General features: G+C 37.3%; 2 pseudogenes; both read right to left on the bottom strand.

The window, feature by feature from the left end:
• LOC129271877 (deleted in malignant brain tumors 1 protein-like) overlaps window positions 1–4,104 on the bottom strand; it is a 29,478-nt pseudogene extending 25,374 nt beyond the window's left edge.
• A 555-nt stretch (window positions 4,105–4,659) lies between these two features.
• On the bottom strand, window positions 4,660–14,525 carry LOC135153097 (deleted in malignant brain tumors 1 protein-like; annotated as a pseudogene).
• Window positions 14,526–19,983: the final 5,458 nt, after the last annotated feature.

Genomic DNA, 19,983 nt, shown 5'->3' with positions numbered 1-19,983 from the left:
AGCTGTCTTCTGTTCCGACACAACCGACATCAATAATACCACCAGTTCCCTGCCCAAACCTAGACAAACGAGGTGCTTCTAACGCCTCCTCAAACCCGTGTATTCTGCAGACTACTCTTGCCTCTCTTAGATCCCACCCCCAACCACAGAAGGTCATCCACGATCTAGCATACAAGAATTCCTTTCTCTTATAATGTAGTAATAAATCTGCAAGAACTATCGGTTGACGAATACAAAATTGATCATATACCTCCTGAATAGCACACGGCACCCACATCGTATTGATGCCCACATGAGGAAGTGATATACACATATACGCAGTCTACCAAACTGTCTTCTGTTCCGTAACAACTATGGACACCAATAATATAACCGGTTCCCTGCCCAAACCTAGACAAACGAGGCGCTTCTAACGCCCCGTCGAACCCGAGCATTCTGCAGACTACACTTGCTTCCCTTAGATCCCACCAATCACCACAGACGGTCATCCATGATCCAGCATACAAGACCTCAACTCTTCATTAAAAAATGTTCGAGCCATTGCCATGATTGAAAAGACAATATAATTTTTTTATTTCCAAGTGTTGATAAATTATTCCATTTTAAAGGGACTGGACAATGTCAATTATTTCAATAACGCAAAACTGTTACGCTTTTGCTAGCTATTACTTCGATCCAGAGATAACATGTGGGGACAGGCTACATGTATTAACATAGTTGATTTTTTTTATTTGTAATCGGAATTTTCATAATTTGCTATTGAATTAGAAAATTCTTGTATTTCAGTCATGATGATGTAGTCCTACATCTGCAAGAACTATTGGTTGACGAATATAAAGTTGATCACGTACCTCCTGAATAAAACACGGCACCCGCATCGTATTGATGCCCACATAAGAAGGTGATATACACATATTGGCAGTCTACTAAGATGTCTTCTGTTCCTTAACAATAATAGACGTCAATACTATCACCAATTCCCTGTCCAAACCAAGACAAACGAGGCGTTTCCAACGCCCCATCGAACCCGTAAATTCTGCAAACAACGTTTGCAGCCCTTAGATCCCACCCCCAACCACAGAATGTCATCCAAGATACAGCATAAAAGACCTTAACTCTTCATTCGAAATTATTCGTGCCATCGCCATGACTGAAGAGAGGATATCATTTTTGATATACAAATGTTGATAAATTCTTTTATTTCAAAGGGACTGGACAATGTCAATTATTTTAAAAACGCAAAACTGTTACGCTTTTGCTACCTACTACTCGATCAATATATAACATATCGGGACAAGTTTTTTTTGCATAGTTGATTTTTAATTTGTAATCTAAATTTTAATGATGTGTTATTAAATTTTAAAATTATTGTGTTTCAGACATAATAACGTAGTTCTACATTTGCAAGAACTATTGGTCATGTACCTCCTGAATAGCACACGGCACCCGCATCGTATTGATGCCCACAGGAAGAATAGAGCCCCACAGAGCAGCCTGCCAAGCTGTCTTCTGTTCCGTAACAATTATAGACATCCATAACATCACCGGTTCCCTGCCCAAACCCTAGACAAACGAGGCGCTTCTTACGCCCCGTCGAAGCCGAGTATTCTGCAGACTACCCTTGCTTCCCTTAGATCCCACCGCCAATTACCACAGACGGTCATCCACGATCCAGCATAAAAGACCACTCTTTATTCAACATTGTTATTTTGATGTGCACAGTTGGAATACTTTGAATATTACGCTTTTTGCTTAAATGAATTTATTATTCTGTGATTTATTAAAACTAACACTTTTAAATCAAGTGGAGATTGCTCACAATATAAAAGCATTGGCATTCACTTTAATCATATTGAGTCTGTAATGAACCATTTAGAATTGATTTTGATGTTAATAGATGCTCTGAAATCTTATCTTTGAAATGCCATTAAAAAAATAAAAAGATTTACATTTCTGTGTTGCACGCATGAGGAAATACCTGAAATACAACAAGTAAGAGCCAGTAAATTGCCCCTGCATCCCATTCATGACTACAGTATCTCCAATCTCCAATTCCTGGATGAGCACAGTCTGCTAGGTTGTCTTCAGTTCCATCACATCCGACCAAGGTTAGAAGAATGCGACCAGAGCCCCGACCGAACCTAGCAGATCTCGGTGCTTCCAAGGCTCCATCGAACCCCATCATCTTACAAACCACCCTGGCGTCTCTCAGATCCCACCAGTCATCACAGATAGTACCCCAGGATCCGTTATGCATGACCTCTACTCTGCCTTCAGCATCGTTTGATCCACCGACCAGACGGACTTGGAGTGGATTCGGGTGGGCTAAATGATTAAAAGTAATTCCAAAAATATTCAAAAGAACAAGTGTTATTTTCTAGAATAACATTTCCTCTTGACAATATATAAATATCAAGCAAATGTTAATAATGAAATTGAGTGTCTGGAAGTAGAGGATGTTTTTAGAAACAGCGGACTATTTCTACATACGAGGAATTTAATTTGATTTGTGCAGATCTTTTGATACTTTTATCCCTGAAATTGTCATGATCTGTGTTCTTTTTTAAAGCTGTATTTGAACAGGATAAAAGCATGTGTATTTTCAACACAATAAGATGAAATTGCTCCGTCTATGGCCATATCTTCCTGAATATTAATTATCAATAATGTATGGATATACTTTATTCTTCATATGATTCAACGTGTCTGTAATGATATTCTCTGAAACTGAAATGCCCCGACGTAGAATAGCGGAAGTAACATTGTAATTCTATTTTGTAGGTAGCCATGTGAAAATTCTATACCCCCTTCATAACACACGGCGCCCACATCTAGGTGATGCCTACAGTAAGAAGCGCTCCCGAATAGACAGTCTGCCAATCGGTCTTCTGTTCCGTAAAAACGGACATCAATAATATCATCAATTCCCTGACCAAATCTAGACAAACGAGGTGCTTTCAACGCCCCTTCGAACCATAGAGCTCTTAGCTCTATGCTTCGAACCCTAGTATTCTGCATACCACCGTCGCATCGAGTAGATCCCAAAGAAATTAACCACAGCCACGAATACAAACTATTCTCAAAGATCAGTCGTACACTATTTCCACAATTCCTTCAACGTTGTTGGAACCCTTGACAGGATGTCAATCTTGATTGGAAGGACATGATGAGGATTGGTTAACCATTCAATTTCTGTGGCTGGCACATCGATGGCCAAAACAAAATGACATTATAAAAAGCATCCTAGTATGCCTATGGTTCATTTAATAAGTGTAAAAATTGTTTATACCTCCCAAATAACACACGGCACCTGCATCTTTCTGATGCTTGCAATTGGGTTCCCTCCTCAGAACTGGGCAGTTTGACAAGCTGTCTTCTGTTCCGTAACAACCGACACCAATACTATCACCGGTTCCGAGACCAAACCTAGACAAACAAGGCGCTTTCAACGAACCGTCGAAGCCAAGCATTCTGCAGGCTACCCTTGCTTCCATTAGATCCCACCCCCAACCACAGACAGTCATCCACGATCAAGCATACAAGACCTCCTTTCTCCATTCGACATTGTTCAAACCATTGCCATGATTCAAAAGACGATATCATTTTAGATATCCAAAATGTTGATAAATAGTTTTTTTTAAGGGACTGGAAAATGCCCATCAAAAGAAAGCAGAAATTTGTATGCTATCGCTAGCTATTTCTTCGATAAGTTTGTAACATAATGGGGACAAGATATTAACATAAATGATTTTGTATTTGTAATCGAAATTTTATAATGTGTTATTGAATTAAAAAATGCTTGTATTTCAGTCATGGCAATGTAGGCCTACACCTGTAAGTACTATCGGTTGACAAATTTAGAACTGATCATATACCTCCTGTATAACACACAGCACCCACATCGTGTTGATGCCCACACGATGAATGGATATAAGAGCAGTCTACCAGGCTGTCTTCTGTTCCGTAACAACCGACATCAATAATATAACCGGTTCCCTGCCCAAACCTAGACAAACGAGGCGCTGCTAACGCCCCGTCAAAGCCGAGCATTCTGCAGACTACTCTTGCATTCCTTAGATCCCACCAGTCACCACAGACAGTCATCCACGATCTAGCATACAATACATCAACTCTTCATTCAACATTTTTCGACCCATCGCCATGATTGAAGAGACGATATCATTTTGTATATCCTAATGTTGATATTTTTTTTTTTTAAAGGACTGGACAATGTCAATTTAAACATTGCAAAACTTTTATGCTTTTGCTAGCTATTACTTCGATCAATATATAACATAAGGGGACAAGCTATTAACATAGATGATTTTTTTTTTTTTTTTTGTAATCAACATTTTCATAATGTGTTACTGAATAAAAAAATTATTGTATTTCAGTCATGGTAATGCACGCCTACATCTGCAATTACTATCGGTTGATAAATTTAGATCTGATCATATACCTCCTGGTTCTTTTTTTTTTTTTTTTTTACCAACCAATAAGTTAGTTCAAATAGAACAGCAATTGTAAAATAGCACGTTGAATTTTTCTAACTGCACTGTCCAATATGGAGTCACCATCTCAATTGCATCATGACAATTAAGCTCCATCTTTAGCCGGAACCATTGATCAGGTCAATAATTGTTCCACCTCCAGGCAGCTTTATGGATTAAAAATAAATACAAACGAATAACAGATTGCGCCTGCGTCCCAAGCATGATTACAGTAATCTCCAATCCCTGGATGAGCACAGTCTGCAAGGTTGTCTTCTGTTCCGTCACACCCGACGTAAACAAGAAGTATGCGGCCAGATCCCTGACCGAACCGTGCAGATCTCGATGCCTCCAAGGCTCCATCAAACCCCAACATCCTACAAACCACCCTGGCGTCTCTCAGATCCCACCACTCATCGCATACAGTACCCCATGATCCGCGATGCAGTACCTCTACTCTCCCTTCAGCATCGTTTGATCCACCTACCAAACGAACTTGGAGTGGATTTGGGTGTGCTATATAATTAAAATGCATTCCATATGATATTAAAAGAACAATTGTTATTTTCTAAAAGAACATTTTAGATCGACAATGTTCAAACAGAACACAAATACTGATAAATCAAATGGAGTGGCCGGTGGAAGAGGGCATTCTCAGAAACAGCAGACCATTTCCACATAGGAAGAGTCTGATTTGATTTACACAGATCTTTTGATACTCTCCCCTGAAAGTTTAATAGGTTGTGGAGTTTTCGAACAGTACAAATCATATGTATGATCAAATTAATAAAATGAAATTGATCTGTCTATGGCCAGCTCTTCCTGAATATCAAGTATAAATAGTCTTATTCTTCATATGATTAGAAGTGTTTGTATTGATATTCTCTGAAATTGAAATGTCCTCGGTGTATAATAGTAGATAGTTATGTGAACATTCTGATATTTGCAAGTATTTACAAAAAGTGTATACCCCCTTCATAACATGTTCCAGTCTTCACTTATGTCATTTTAGTAACCATGATAAGACGGTATATCTTTTTAGATACTAGAATGTTGATAAATTATATTACAAGGGCTTTTGTGTTAAAATAGAAAAATAAATAAAAACATCTAAAGGAATAATTATTCTTCCAGATACTGTCAAGATTTCAAGTTGTAAAGTTGAATAGAAAACAAGACAAGAGTTTCTTTGACACAAGCTTTTCTGAGATTGCACAGAGTGCACATCTCATACCTGAGTGAACTCAGAACTTCAAACATTATTTTCTCCATATTTTTCTAAGATCTCGCGTAGTTTCCTCTGCATGCAATCAAATATTTGCGTGGGTAATCGTTGAATAATTAAACAAAACATAAATCATTTTCATTTTAAAGCTTAGGATGTGCATTTCAAACTCAATAAAAGATTCATTTTGGGCGACTTATCGTTGGCTTTGGGATGGCTGGTCACATATAGGCCTACCTCCCAAATAGCACACGGCACCCGCATCGTTTTGATGCACAACATGCACAAGAAGAAAGGATATACACATGTGGGCAGTCAGTCAGGCTGTCTTCTGTTCCAAAACAACCGACATCAATAATATCACCAGTTCCGAGACCAAACCTAGACAAACGGGGCACTTCTAACGCCCCGTCGAAGTGGAGCATTCTGTAAACAGGTTTTGCAGCCCTCAGATCCCACTGTCATCCAAGACCTTCACTCTCTATTGATCAATGTTCGAGTCATTGCCATGATTGAAGAGACGATATCATTTTAGGTATCCAAATGTTGACAATTTATTTTAATTTTAAAAGGACTGGAAAATGTCCATCAAAACAAAGCAATTTTTTTATGTTATCGCTAGCTATTACTTCGATAAATATGTAACATAGTGGGGACAAGCGATTAACATAAATTAATTTGTATTTGTAATCGAAATTTCATGTGTTATTGAATTTAAAAATTATTGTATTTCAGTCATGATAATGTAGTCCAACGTCCGCAAGTACTATTGGTTGACGAATACAAAATTGATCATATACCTCCTGAATAACACACGGCACCCGCATCGTATTGATGTCCACACGAGGAACGGAAATAAGAGCATTCTACCAGGCTGTCTTCTGTTCTGTAACAACCGACACCAATAATACCACCGGTTCCGAGACCAAACCTAGACAAACGAGGCGCTGCCAACGCCCCGTCGAAGCCGAGTATTCTGCAGACTACCCTTGCTTCCATTAGATCCCACCTCCAATCACCACAGACGGTCATCCACGATCCATCATAAAAGACCTCCACTCTTCATTCAACATTGTTCTTTTGTACAATTCGGAGACTTTCAACATTACGCTTTTAGAATGAATAAATGTATTGTTATGTGATTAATTAAACGTAATGTATCTATTAAAATCAAGTGGAGTTTGCTCAAGAATATGAAAGCCCTGTTATTCACTTTAATCATATTTAATCTGTAATGAACCATTTGGAAATTGATTCATGCAAATCGAAACGCAATGAATGTTGTTACATACCCCCTAAGTTGCACATGACACCTCCATCTTCGTTATGCTCGCATACAGAGGTTTTCTAAACGTTTGGGCAGTCCGCCAGGCTTTCCTCAGTTCCAAAACAAAATACGCCAATAAGATAATAGGTTCTCGAATCAAACCTAGACAAACGAAGAGCTTCTAACGCCCCGTCAAACCTGACTATTCTGCAAACAACTATTGCAGCCCTTTGATCCTACCAACCATTCCAACTGTCACCACATATGGTCATCCACTATCCAGCATGCAAGACTGAGCCATTGAAGAGACGTTAATCTGCATTTCTGATATAATTTTGTTACTAGATATCATTTAGTCTTCAATTATTCAATTTTAGTAAGATACTAGATTTTTTTATAAATTGTTTCATTTTTTATTGATGCATGTATTAGGACACTTCAAGTAGTCTATGCTTTCGCCAGTTATTGCTTTAATTAATGTGTTAGTATTTCATAAGTAGAGGACAAGAGAATTAAAAAAATCGAGTTTTAATTTGTAATAGAAATTTTGATATTGTTGCAGTATTTCATCATAGTAATGTAGACCCACATCTGCAAGAACTATTGGTTGACTGATATAAATTGGTCACATACCTCCCGAATAGCACACAGCACCCGCATCGTATTGATGCCCACATGAAGAATCGATCTCCACATAGGGGCAGTCTGCCAGGCTGTCTTCTGTTCCGTAACAACGGACATCAACAATACTACCGATTCCCCGACCAAACCTAGACAAACGATGTGCTTCCAACGCCCCGTCGAAGCCGAGCATTCTGCAGACTACCCTTGCCTCCCTTAGATCCCAAACATATAACCTTTGACGAATTATCCTAATATCACCACAGACGGTCATCCATGATCCACCGTACAAGACCTTCAATCGTCATTTTGTATTGATAACGTGTTTTAGCGTGATTCGGCCATATCCAATGATCTGCATAGTGTGCAGTGTTTTTGTTCATCGCAAAATTACATGAATGATTGAGAAAATCTTTCACTGCTCTCTTGGATAGATATATGTTTATAAACTACCAAGTAAAAATTCAATTTCTTTAATGACTCTTTCAATCCAACCAATGCTTACGGGAGGGACGAAATGCATGATGTAATGTGTCCTAACAGAAAAAAAATAACCATTCAGTTTTAGTGTACATTGCGATCATTTTCAGAACAACTTAGGCTTCATTTCCTTGAATTTCATGAATATTTAATGTGTGTTTACAGTAGATCATCTTTGTATGACGTAACCGGGGCTCGTGGGGATTGGTTGTCAAGCCACAAAGTTGGCATGGTTGGTGTCGCAATGTCTCAAAAAGTTTCCGTAGGGAATTTAATGTTCTGCAATTGTTTTATACTCAGGATTTGATGTATTTGATATGCCGTTTGAAAAAAAAAATAGTTTATCCTCCTGACATGGCAATGTGTTCCGTAGAACAAGTGCAGAACAATGTTGTGTCATGATCTTTTGGTTTTGCCAGCCTAAAAAGCCGTGAATATTAAAATTAAGAGTTATCCAATATTACTACGCTTTTAATCTGGACACGCCAATTTATCTGTAAATGATTGACCTGATTTTTGTGTAAACCAAAGGGAGTTTGCTTAAGTGGGTAAAATTCTTAATTCACCTTAATTATGTTGAATCTGAAAGGGACCACTTGGAAATTGATTCATGCATGTCGATAAGCAATGAATGCCGTTACATACCCCCTGAATAGCACATAACACTTCCATCTTCGTTATTCTCCCATAAAGAGGTTTTCTAAAGGTTAGGACAGTCCGATGATAAAGATGGTATCATGTTTAGATACTAGAATTTTGATAAATTGTTTCATTTTAAGGACTGAACAATAATATTGATACATGTATTAGAATACTGTAAGTATTATATGCTATCGCCAGCTACTAATCTAATTAATAAGAAGAGGACAAGAACATTTTGAAGAAAAAAAATCGAGTTTTAATTTGTAATAAAAAATTTGATATTGTTGCATTAGCTCAAAATATAATTTTTTTTTATTTCAATCATGGTGATGTAGGCCAACATCTGCAAGTACTATTGGTTGGCGGATGTAAAATGTATCATATACCTCCTGAATAGCACACGGCACCCGCATCGTATTGATGCCCACACGAGGAACGGAAATAAGAGCAGTCTACCAGGCTATCTTCTGTTCCGTAACAATTATAGACAGCAATAATATCACCGGTTCCGAGACCAAACCTAGACAAACGAGGCGCTGCCAACGCTCCGTCGAAACCGAGTATTCTGCAAACAACTATTGCAGCCCTTAGATCCCACCAACCGTACCAACCACAGATGGTCATCCATAATCCAGCATACAAGACCTCAACTCTTCATTCAACTTTTTTTTATAATTTATTTGGAATACTTGAACATCACGCTTTTAGCCTGAATAAATTCATTATTCTGTGATGAATTATACGTAACATTTCTAAATAAAGCGGGGGTTGCTCACGATTAAAAAGCATTGTCATTCACTTTAATCATACTGAATCTGTAATGAACCATTTGGAATTTGATTCATGCATATCGATAAGCAGTGACGTTGTTACATATCACAAGACACCTCCATCTTCGTTATGCTCACATACAGAGGTTTTCCAAAGGTTTGGACAGTCCGCCAGGCTTTCCTCAGTTCCAAAACAAAATACGCCAATAATATAGTCGGTTCCCGCACCAAACATAGACAAACAAGGAGCTTCTAACGCCCCGTCAAACCTGACTATTCTGAAAACAACTATTGCAGCCCTTTGATCCCACCAACCATGCCAACTGTCACCACATATGGTCATCCACTATCCAGCATGCAAGACTTCCACTCTCCATTCAAGATTGTTCGAGCAACTGAAGACACGTTAATCTGCATTCCTAATAGGATTTTGTCACTAGATAACATTTAGTCTTCAGTTATTCCATTTTAGTAAGATACTAGATTTTTTTTTTAAATTTTCATTTTAAGTATTTAACAATTGATACATGTATTAGGACACTTTAGGAATTCAATCCATGCATTCGCCAGCTATTACTTTAATTAATGTGTAAGAATTTCATAATAAGAGGACTAGGTAATTTAGAAAAAAAAATCAAGTTCTAATTTGTAATCAGAATTTTGATATTGTTGCATTAGCTCAAAAGATATCGTTTGATTTCATCATAGTAATGTAGGCCCACATCTGCAAGTACTATTGGTTAACTGATGTAAATTGATCACATACCTCCCGAATAGCACACGGCACCCGCATCGTATTGATGCCCACATGAGGAAGTGATATACACATTTGGGCAGTCTGCCAAGCTGTCTTCTGTTCCGTAACAATCGACATCAATAAAATCACCGGTTCCCTGCCCAAACCTAGACAAACGAGGCGCTGCCAACGCTCCGTCGAAACCGAGCATTCTACAGACTACTCTTGCTTCCATTAGATCCCACCACCATCTACTGCAGACTGTCATCCATGATCTACTGTACAAGACCTCCACTCTTCATTTAACATTGTTATTTTGATTTGCACACTTGGAATACTTTGAACATTACGCTTTTTGCTTGAATAAATTTATTATGTGATTGATTAAACCTATCACTTCTAAATCAAGTGGAGATTGCTCACGAATATACAAGCATTGGCATTCGCTTTAATCATATTGAATCTGTAATGAACCATTTAGAATTGATTCATGCATATCCATAAGCAATGTTGTTACATACTGTACCCCCTGAATAACACATGGCCCCCGCATCTTCGTGATGCCAGCAGGAAGATGTTATCCAGAAGGAGCAGTCCGCCATGTTGTATTCGGTTCCATAACAACTGACACCAATAATACCACCCGTTCCTGCAAAACCTAGCAGAACCAGGCGTCTCAAAAGCTCCGTCGAACCCTAGCATTCTGCATACCAACCAGGCAGCATTCAGATTCCAGAAATCATCACAAACTGTCATCCACGATCCACTGTAAAATACATCGAATCTTCAGTTTTAATCAATCCCACTGGAACACACATTACATCATGTACACAAAGTATTAAATTCTAAACATGTATATCAGACGATAGCAGCACCAAGGAGAATCGCTCTTTGAGTGCACACCTTTTTTAAACTGACATAGGACATGTGTATTGAGACTGCTTCGTCAACACGAGTCCATAAAACAAAGAATTGAAATAAGATACCAGATATAACCTTAGGCTAGCAATACTCATTGCCCATGTATCCCATGCATGACCACAAATACCATAATCTCCAATCCCTGCGTGAGCACAGTCTGCCAGGTTGTCTTCAGTTCCGTCACACCCGACGCCATAAAGAAGAATACGGCCAGATCCCTGACCAAACCGAGCAGATCTCGGAGCTTTCAAGACTCCATCAAACCCCAGCATCCTACAAACCACCCTGGCGTCTCTCAGATCCCACCAGTCATCACAGATAGTACCCCATGATCCGCGATGCAGTACCTCTACTCTTCCTTCAGCATCGTTTGATCCACCGACCAGACGAACTTGGAGTGGATTCGGGTGGGCTAAATGATTAAAAGTCATTCCAAAAATATTCAAAAGAACAAGTGTTATTTTCTAAAAGAACATTTCCTCTTGACTATGTATAAATATCAAACAAATTTTAATAATGAAATTGGGTGTCTGGAAGAAATGGATGTTCTCAGATACAGCGGACTATTTCCACGTACGAAGAATTTAATTTGATTTGTACACATCTTTTGATACTCTTCCCTGAAATTGTCATGATTTGTGTTCTTTTATAAAGGTGGAGTATTTGAACAGGATAAAAGCATGTGTATTATCAAAACAATAAGATGAAATTGCTCTGCCAATGGCCAGATCTTTCTAAATATTAATTATTAATAATGTATGGATACACTTTATTCTTCATATGATTCAACGTGTCTGTGCTGATATCCTCTGAAACTGAAATGCAACGATGTAGAATAGCAGGAGTAACATTGTAATTCTATTTTGTAGGTTGTAATGTGAAAATTCTGATATTTTGTTACACCCCCTTCATAACACACGGCGCCCACACGGCGCCCACATCTTGGTGATGCCTACAGTAAGAAGCGCTCCCGAATAGACAGTCTGCCAAGCGGTATTCTGTTCCGTAACAACGGACATCAATAATATCATCAATTCCCTGACCAAATCTACACAAACGAGGTGCTTTCAACGCCCCTTCGAACCCTAGTATTCTGCATACCACCGTCGCATCGAGTAGATCCCAAAGAAATTAACAACAGCCACGAATACAAACTATTCTCAAGGATCAGTCGTACACCATTTCCACCCTTCCTTCAGCGTTGTTTAAACCCTTGACAGGATGTCAATCTTGATTGGAAAGACATGATGAGGATTGGTTAACCAGTCAACTTTTGTAGCTGGCACATCGACGACCAAAACAAACTGACATTATAAAAAAAAAATCTGAGAATGCATAGGATTCATTATTTTAATTTAAAGTGTAATTTTAAGTTTAAATTTGTTTATACCTCCCAAATAACACACGGCACCTGCATCATACTGATGCTTGCAACTAGGTTCCCTCCTCAGAACTGGGCAGTTTGACAAGCTGTTTTCTGATCCGTAACAACCGACATCAATTATATCACCGGTTCCCTGCCAAAACCTAGACAAATGAGGCGCTTCCAAAGCCCCGTCGAAGCCAAGCATTCTGCAAACTACCCTTGCAGCCCATAGAGCCCACCTCCAATCACCACAGACGGTCATCCATGATCTACTGTACTAGACCTTCACTCTCCATGCAACATTTTTCGAGTCATCGCCATGATTGAAGAGGAAATATCATTTTAGATATCCAAATGTTGATAAATTATTTTATTTCAAAGGGACTGGACAATGTCAATTTAAACAACGCAAAACTGTTACGCTTGTGATAGCTATTACTTCTATAAAAAGATAACATATGGGGACAAGCTGTTAACATTGATTTTTTTATTTGTAATCGAAATTTTCATAATGTGATATTAACTTTTAAAATTCTTGTATTTCAGTAATGATAATGTAGTCCTACATCTGCAAGAACTATTGGTTGACGAATACAAAATTGATCATATACCTCCTGAATAACACACGGCACCTGCATCGTATTGATGCCCACACGAGGAATGGATATAAACATATGGGCAGTCTACCAAGCTGTCTTCTGTTCCGTAACAACTACGGACATCAATAATATCACCGGTTCCCTGCCCAAACCTAGACAAACGAGGCGCTGCCAACGCCCCGTCGAAGCCGAGCATTCTGCAGACTACCCTTGCTTCCCTTAGATCCCACCACCCTCTACCACAGACGGTCATCCATGATTTACTGTACAAGACCTCCACTCTTCATTCAATATTGTTATTTTGATTTGCACAGTTTGAATACTTTTTGCTCGAATAAATTTATTATGTGATGAATTAAACCTATCACTTCTAAATCAAGTGGAGATTGTTCACGAATATACAAGCACAGGCATTCACTTTAATCATATTGAATCTGTAAAGAACAATTTGAAAATTGATTCATGACTATTGATAAGCAATGAACTTTGTTACATACCCCCTGAAGCACATGACACCTCCATCCTTGTTACGCTCACATAAAGGGGTTTTCCAAAGGTTGGGACAGTCCGTCAGGCTTTCCTCAATTCCAAAACAAAATACGCCAACAATATAACCAGTTCCCGCACCAAAACTGGACAAACGAGGAGCTTCTAACGCCCCGTCAAACTCGACTATTCTGCAAACAACTATTGCAGCCCTTAGATTCCACCAACCATACCAACTGTCACCACAGATGGTCATCCACCATCCAGCATACAATACTTCCACTCTTCATTCAAGATTGTTCGAGCCATTGAAGAGACATTAATCTAAATTTCCTGATAGAATTTTGTCACTAGATATTACTTCGTCTTCTGTTATTCCATTTTAGTAATAATGATAAAGACGGTATCATTTCAGATACTAGAATTTGATGAATTGTTTCGTTTTAAAGACTGAACAATTGATACATGTATAGGAACACTGCAAGTATTCTATGCTATCGCCAGCTATTACTTTAATTGATGTGTAAGTATTTCATATTAAGAGGACAAGACAATTTAGAAAAAAAATCAAGTTCTAATTTGTAATTTAAATTTTGATATTGTTGCATTAGCTCAAAAGATTTTTCTTTATTTCATAGTAATGTAGGCCCACATCTGCAAGTACTATTGGTTGACGGATGTAAATTGAGCACATACCTCCCGAATAGCACACGGCACCCGCATCGTATTGATGCCCACATGAAGAATCAATCTCGACATAGGGGCAGTCTGCCAGGCGGTCTTCTGTTCCGTAACAACGGACATCAACAATACTACCGATTCCCCGACCAAACCTAGACAAACGAGGCGCTGTCAACGCCCCGTCGAAGCCGATCATTCTGCAGACTACCCTTGCCTCCCTTAGATCCCAAACATAGTACATCCTAATAACACCACAGACGGTCATCCATGATCCACCGTACAAGACCTTCAATCGTGACTTTGTATTAATAACGTGTTTAGCGTGATTCGGCCAAATCCAGTGGTTTGCATAGTATGTGGTGTTTTTGCTTATCGCAAAATTACGAGGATGACTGATAGAGAAAAGCTATATTTCACTGCTCTCTTGGATAGATATATGTTTATAACACACCAAGTGAAAATTTAAAAATATATATTTAAAAAGATTGTCATGACTCTTTCAATCCAGCCAATATACTCAAGGGAGGTAGGACATGCATGATGCAATATTACAGAAATATAAACGCTTCAACATTAATTTACATTACCACCATTTTCGGAACAACTTAAGCTTCATTTTCTTGCATTTAACAAATTTTAATGTGTGTTAAGACGTCGGATTCGGTGTAGCAATGTCTCGAAAAGTTTGTGTAGGGCATATAATGTTCTGGAATTGTTTAATACTCAGGATTTGATGTGTTTGATATTCCAGTCTATTTTCCTGACATGGCAATGTTTTCCGTAATACAAGTGCAGAACAATTTTTACGTCATAGTCATTTGGATTTGCAAGCCAACAAAGACCGTGAATGAATTAATTAAGAGTAATCCAATATTACTATGCTTTGAATCTGGACATGCCAATTTATCTGTAAATGATTAACCTGATTTTTATCTTAAGCAAGGGGAGTTTGCTTGAATGAATATGATTCAAATTTCACTTTATTTATATTGAATCAAAGGGACCATTTGATTCATGCTTATCGATAAGCAATGACAATTTTTACATACCCCCTGAATAGCACCTGGCACCTGCATCTTCGATATGACCGCAAAAAGATATTTTCCCGAGGCGTGGACAGTCCGACAGGCTTTCCTCAGTTCCGGAACACCATACATCCATAATATCACCGGTTCCCTGCCCAAACCTAACCGAACCAGACGTTTCCAAAGCTCCGTTGAACCCCAACATTCTGCAGACTACCCTTGCTTCTCTAAGATCCCAGACGTCATCACAAACGGTCATCCACGATCAACCGTGTAGTCCTCATTTAGCGTTGTGTGAGGATATACACCGAATGCATGGTAATCATTCTTTTTTTTTAGCCTTTTACTTCTGCCGATAGGCAATATGGTATACAAATGCTTGTAAAATATTTTTTTTAATCCTGGTTAAATTGCACATATGCATGTAATTGCGAATGGCAAGGCGAGATGACTTCTGTTCAAATTAAAAATTGATTCTATATACATGTAGCTCAATTGAGCATTAAAAAAGCTAAATTCTTTATAGGGGAGGTTCATCCTAACAATATTTTATTTAAAAAAAGGAACATACGTAGAGGTTTGAGAAAAATAGATTTAGAAAATTACTAGAATTTGATTTTTTGTTATTTTTGACGTCATTTTCGCGCAGCTTCCCCAAACATCATGTGTTAAGAATTAAATTAAATGTAATTTTCTTTAAAAAATGTAAAAAAAAAACTTTTGTTGTACCTTAAGTGCATCAACATACAAATTATTTCTTACCCACTCGTGAAAGAAATATTGGGTTTTTTTTAGTCCTCATGAAGCATTCAAAATTGAAACTTATGCAATTGATATTACATAACATCTGAGGAAACTAGTCTTTTATGACGTCTCAAATAAAAAACTGTGTTTTTTTTTTACTCTCTTAATCTACGGTGGATTTTTCTGAAACATCCGCAAGTATTTTTATTTTTTCCTGGCATTTTGTATAAACAAATTTTCTTCAGGGTAAACCTCTCCTTTAAGTGTGTTCAGAAATTATTAGCTTTTGCCCATATCCTTTACTTTTAGTATCAACAATAGCAGGCAGATCTGATTCGAAGAAACTTTATGGCAGATTTTATTTTGGAATTAAACAGAAAGGAAACCTTACTATACTTATCATCATGGTTGAAACTTTCTTGTAGACTCACCAAGATACATTTTACTTAGTAATTCAATTTTCGATAGATCACAGGATCAATTCCTTCTCACCTATTTGATTACAACTTTCAGTCTCTGACTCTCAAGCATGATCCTTATCTTCAGATTAAGTAAAAGGTCAGTTTCACATGCATTTTGCAGATTTAAAAAATAAATAAAGGCATATGTTGTGTAGCTCTTTCCTTGTGTTTTAATTACAAATCTTACAATCAATGTTTATGTTATGAAAAATTAGACAAAGCTTATATTTATGTCGATAGGCTGATGATTAAAGGAAAATAAAACATTAGGAACAAGATAGCTTGTTCAAAAACAGAAATATCAAAGAAACAGATCAACGAAAGTTTAAAAAAATTGAATGAATAATAAAGTTATGAGCATGTGAAATTTAGATCATTATTGTAATGCAGATCCTCCCATTGGCAATGCGAGAAAGATGTGTGATGTCACATGTTAACAACTTTCCCATTATTTTGGTTATATATTTCACTCAATCTGTCCTTTTTATCACATCTATCAGTAGATAATGAATTCTTTATATAGGAGAGTATGTCATACAAATTTTCAAAGAATGCATTATGGATGAAGATTTTGTATTACCATAAGAAGAGCAAAAAGAGACATTTGAGGGTATGTCATAGTTCATCAAAGGGAAAGTTGTTCACATGCGACATCACACAACTTTGTCGCATTGCCATTGGGAGGATCTCCATAGCATTAGAGATCGCAATATTCAAATGCTCATGTCTTTCTCATTTGTCCGATTTTTCTCAAACTCTCTTCGGTCTTATTCTTTGATTTTCTGTTTCCACACAACCCACTTGTTCCAAGGTTTCATTCCCCTTTAAAGTTCGAAGCTCACTTTCCATTAAACTTTTACCTACCAATGATTTTCATTATTATATCCATGATTTCGTTACTACTCACATGAATAGTACATGGTCGTCAGCATCCTTGATCCTGATGTCCAATTTCATTACCAATTCCTAATTGCACACAAAAAAAATTAAATTGTTTTTACTGTATCGAACGGGATTCACGTTGTCAAGTCCAGTAATAGCTGCTTGCGCGTTTCGAAGGAATTTCACCATCGAAATAAAACTCATGATAGGAGTTTGGGGGAAACTGTCGTCTATTGTCGCATTGAGCTCGGGGGATACTGTCCGTTCTCAATGCAGTTGAGGATTGAGCTGTTTTTACTTCCTCGGGAATTCACGGTGACTTTCTCTGATTATTAATATGGACACAGTCATTGATGATCAGCTGGGCTGACGTGAACCCCATTACCATGATTCCATTTGCCCTGATTTTTATGAGTTTCCAAGAGTTGCTGAGGTGTTTGTCGGACTGTGCAGATTTCAAGACAATTATTTCGTCTTTCTGAAGACAAGTATGACTGCCTGTGGAGCTGAATGTGGGGAATCCACCGTATTTTATGGTATATGTATGCTTTAAAACAGAAATAAATACTACTACTTCAACGTGCATATTGTTTATTTATTTCCGTTTATCTTTATTTTTGGTTAGTACCAGCTTTATTTCCATACAAATTCGACGATATTGTTTTTAACTTTTATACTTTAGTTTCCTATCAATATTTAGCACTACAAGGTTCCCTATTTTGGGCAAGGGTGCACAAGAAGTGGGTGTTCAATTATTTAACAGATACGAAATCAGTTCAGTCATTGGATGAAACCTTTCAAGAAAAGTTAACTATCCCACCCTGATATTGTCTTTCCTATCTTATTTAAAACTGTTTTTCCACACTGGATACCATTTCATATTATTCACGATGCCGTATGTGCGATGAGAATAGTAGTACCGAGTGAGTAATAAACTGTTCAACTTTATGAAGACATAACAATGATTAATGTGTGGTTATGTCTACTATTCGAATTATTCTTTCCTCCGATATAAAATTCGATTTCTGCCAACTTAGGTGTGACCGCAATGACTGAATCCAGAACTCCATAATCCTACATGAGTTACTGTCCACTTCAATATTAATTAGCTTTTCAATTTCTAATCAAAATTACATGAGGATTTATAATAAAACGTGTTTATTAAACAATTCTCATGTTAATGTGAATTCATCTTGATTCATCTTGTTCAGACAAACCTTACTCTGGCACAAATGGAATTTTACATCATTCCGTATGATTATTCAAATGTAAACATATGCCACATAAGAATTGTATTAAATTATTTTGGAGGAAATATTTTTTCCAAGACATGTTTGATAGTTGTGTGTGATTTTTTCGATTTTTTGTTAATTTCATTTATTGAAAGAGGACATCGTAGATCATCTGATGATACAAACCTATTTCGAAATGTCAAGTAGAACTAAAAATATCAGTAAACTAAAGAGGACATACAAATATAATTAATCAGCTTCCCGCCAGACTGGACTATTAAAGCGGTATTTTTTTTTTAATTCGCCGGCTTCCCACAAGAAGGGACTTAGGGGTATTTTTTACGATTATTATTTTTATTTCACATATCGATAAAGTACATCGTAGGCTATCCAATGACGCAAAGTTATTTCATAATTTCAGGTGAAATTTCTGGTGAAATTAAATTATCAGCAAATTAAAAAGGGCATGAGAAAAATATATTCGTGAAATTACCCCTAAGTCCTTATTTGCGGGAGCCGATGAATTATCTTTGCATACCCTCTTTGCTGATACTTTTAGTTTTACTTGAAATTTCGAAATAGATTTTGCCTCATTAGATAGCCTACGATGTCCTCTTTAAATTTCCGAAAAAAAATAATCGTAACAAATTTTCCTTCTTGCGATTAAATAAATGATTAGGTTTTTAGGATGATATTCAATTTAAAGGCTAGAAAGAGTGTATTTTTAAACGGATGACGTCCGATAAATGACCAGCTACAAGCAGCTTGCCGTGGTGAGGTGAGACCAACACTCACCTCACTGGTTGATATGGTTGAACGGATTCTACGTTCGAGGCATTTTGAATTTTCGTCACCACTCCCAATGACGAACTTTGAAGCTGCCTACGATATCGTTAAAAGTTGAACTTTTCTTTGCCGATTTATCTCAGTTGATTAATTTTTACAGCATTTGACCTTACTCCACATGGTTCGCTAATGAAGCTATAACAGAAAAAGATGCCTTTGTGTAGGGTTTTTATATGGCGGGTGTGGATAAAGTTGTCATGTTTCAGAATTACTTAACCTACCTAGGTAATAAATATTTAATACCTTGCCTTTTTTCGATTTTAAATAACCCAAGAGGCCGTTCATAAGAACAGAATGTCCATTTAGACACTCTATAAGCATGATAAGAGTGTCATAAATTCCTTAACTTTTTTGGAAATGCATAAGCTTTAGATAAATTAACATAGAAAACAATCCGTGGCTCGATCAAATAAAGTACTTTCTTTCATTCATTTTAAACCCTTTCATATTTTCATAAGTATTGCCATAATTATTTTTTTCAACGTACGCCGCTTGAAAGTTCCCACTTG

The sequence above is a fragment of the Lytechinus pictus genome, chromosome 11 (genome assembly GCF_037042905.1).
Source record: "Lytechinus pictus isolate F3 Inbred chromosome 11, Lp3.0, whole genome shotgun sequence".
Classification (NCBI taxonomy): Eukaryota; Metazoa; Echinodermata; class Echinoidea; order Temnopleuroida; family Toxopneustidae; genus Lytechinus; species Lytechinus pictus.
The sequence above is the reverse complement of the archived record's forward strand: the minus strand, read 5'-3'. Positions and strand labels throughout refer to the sequence as shown.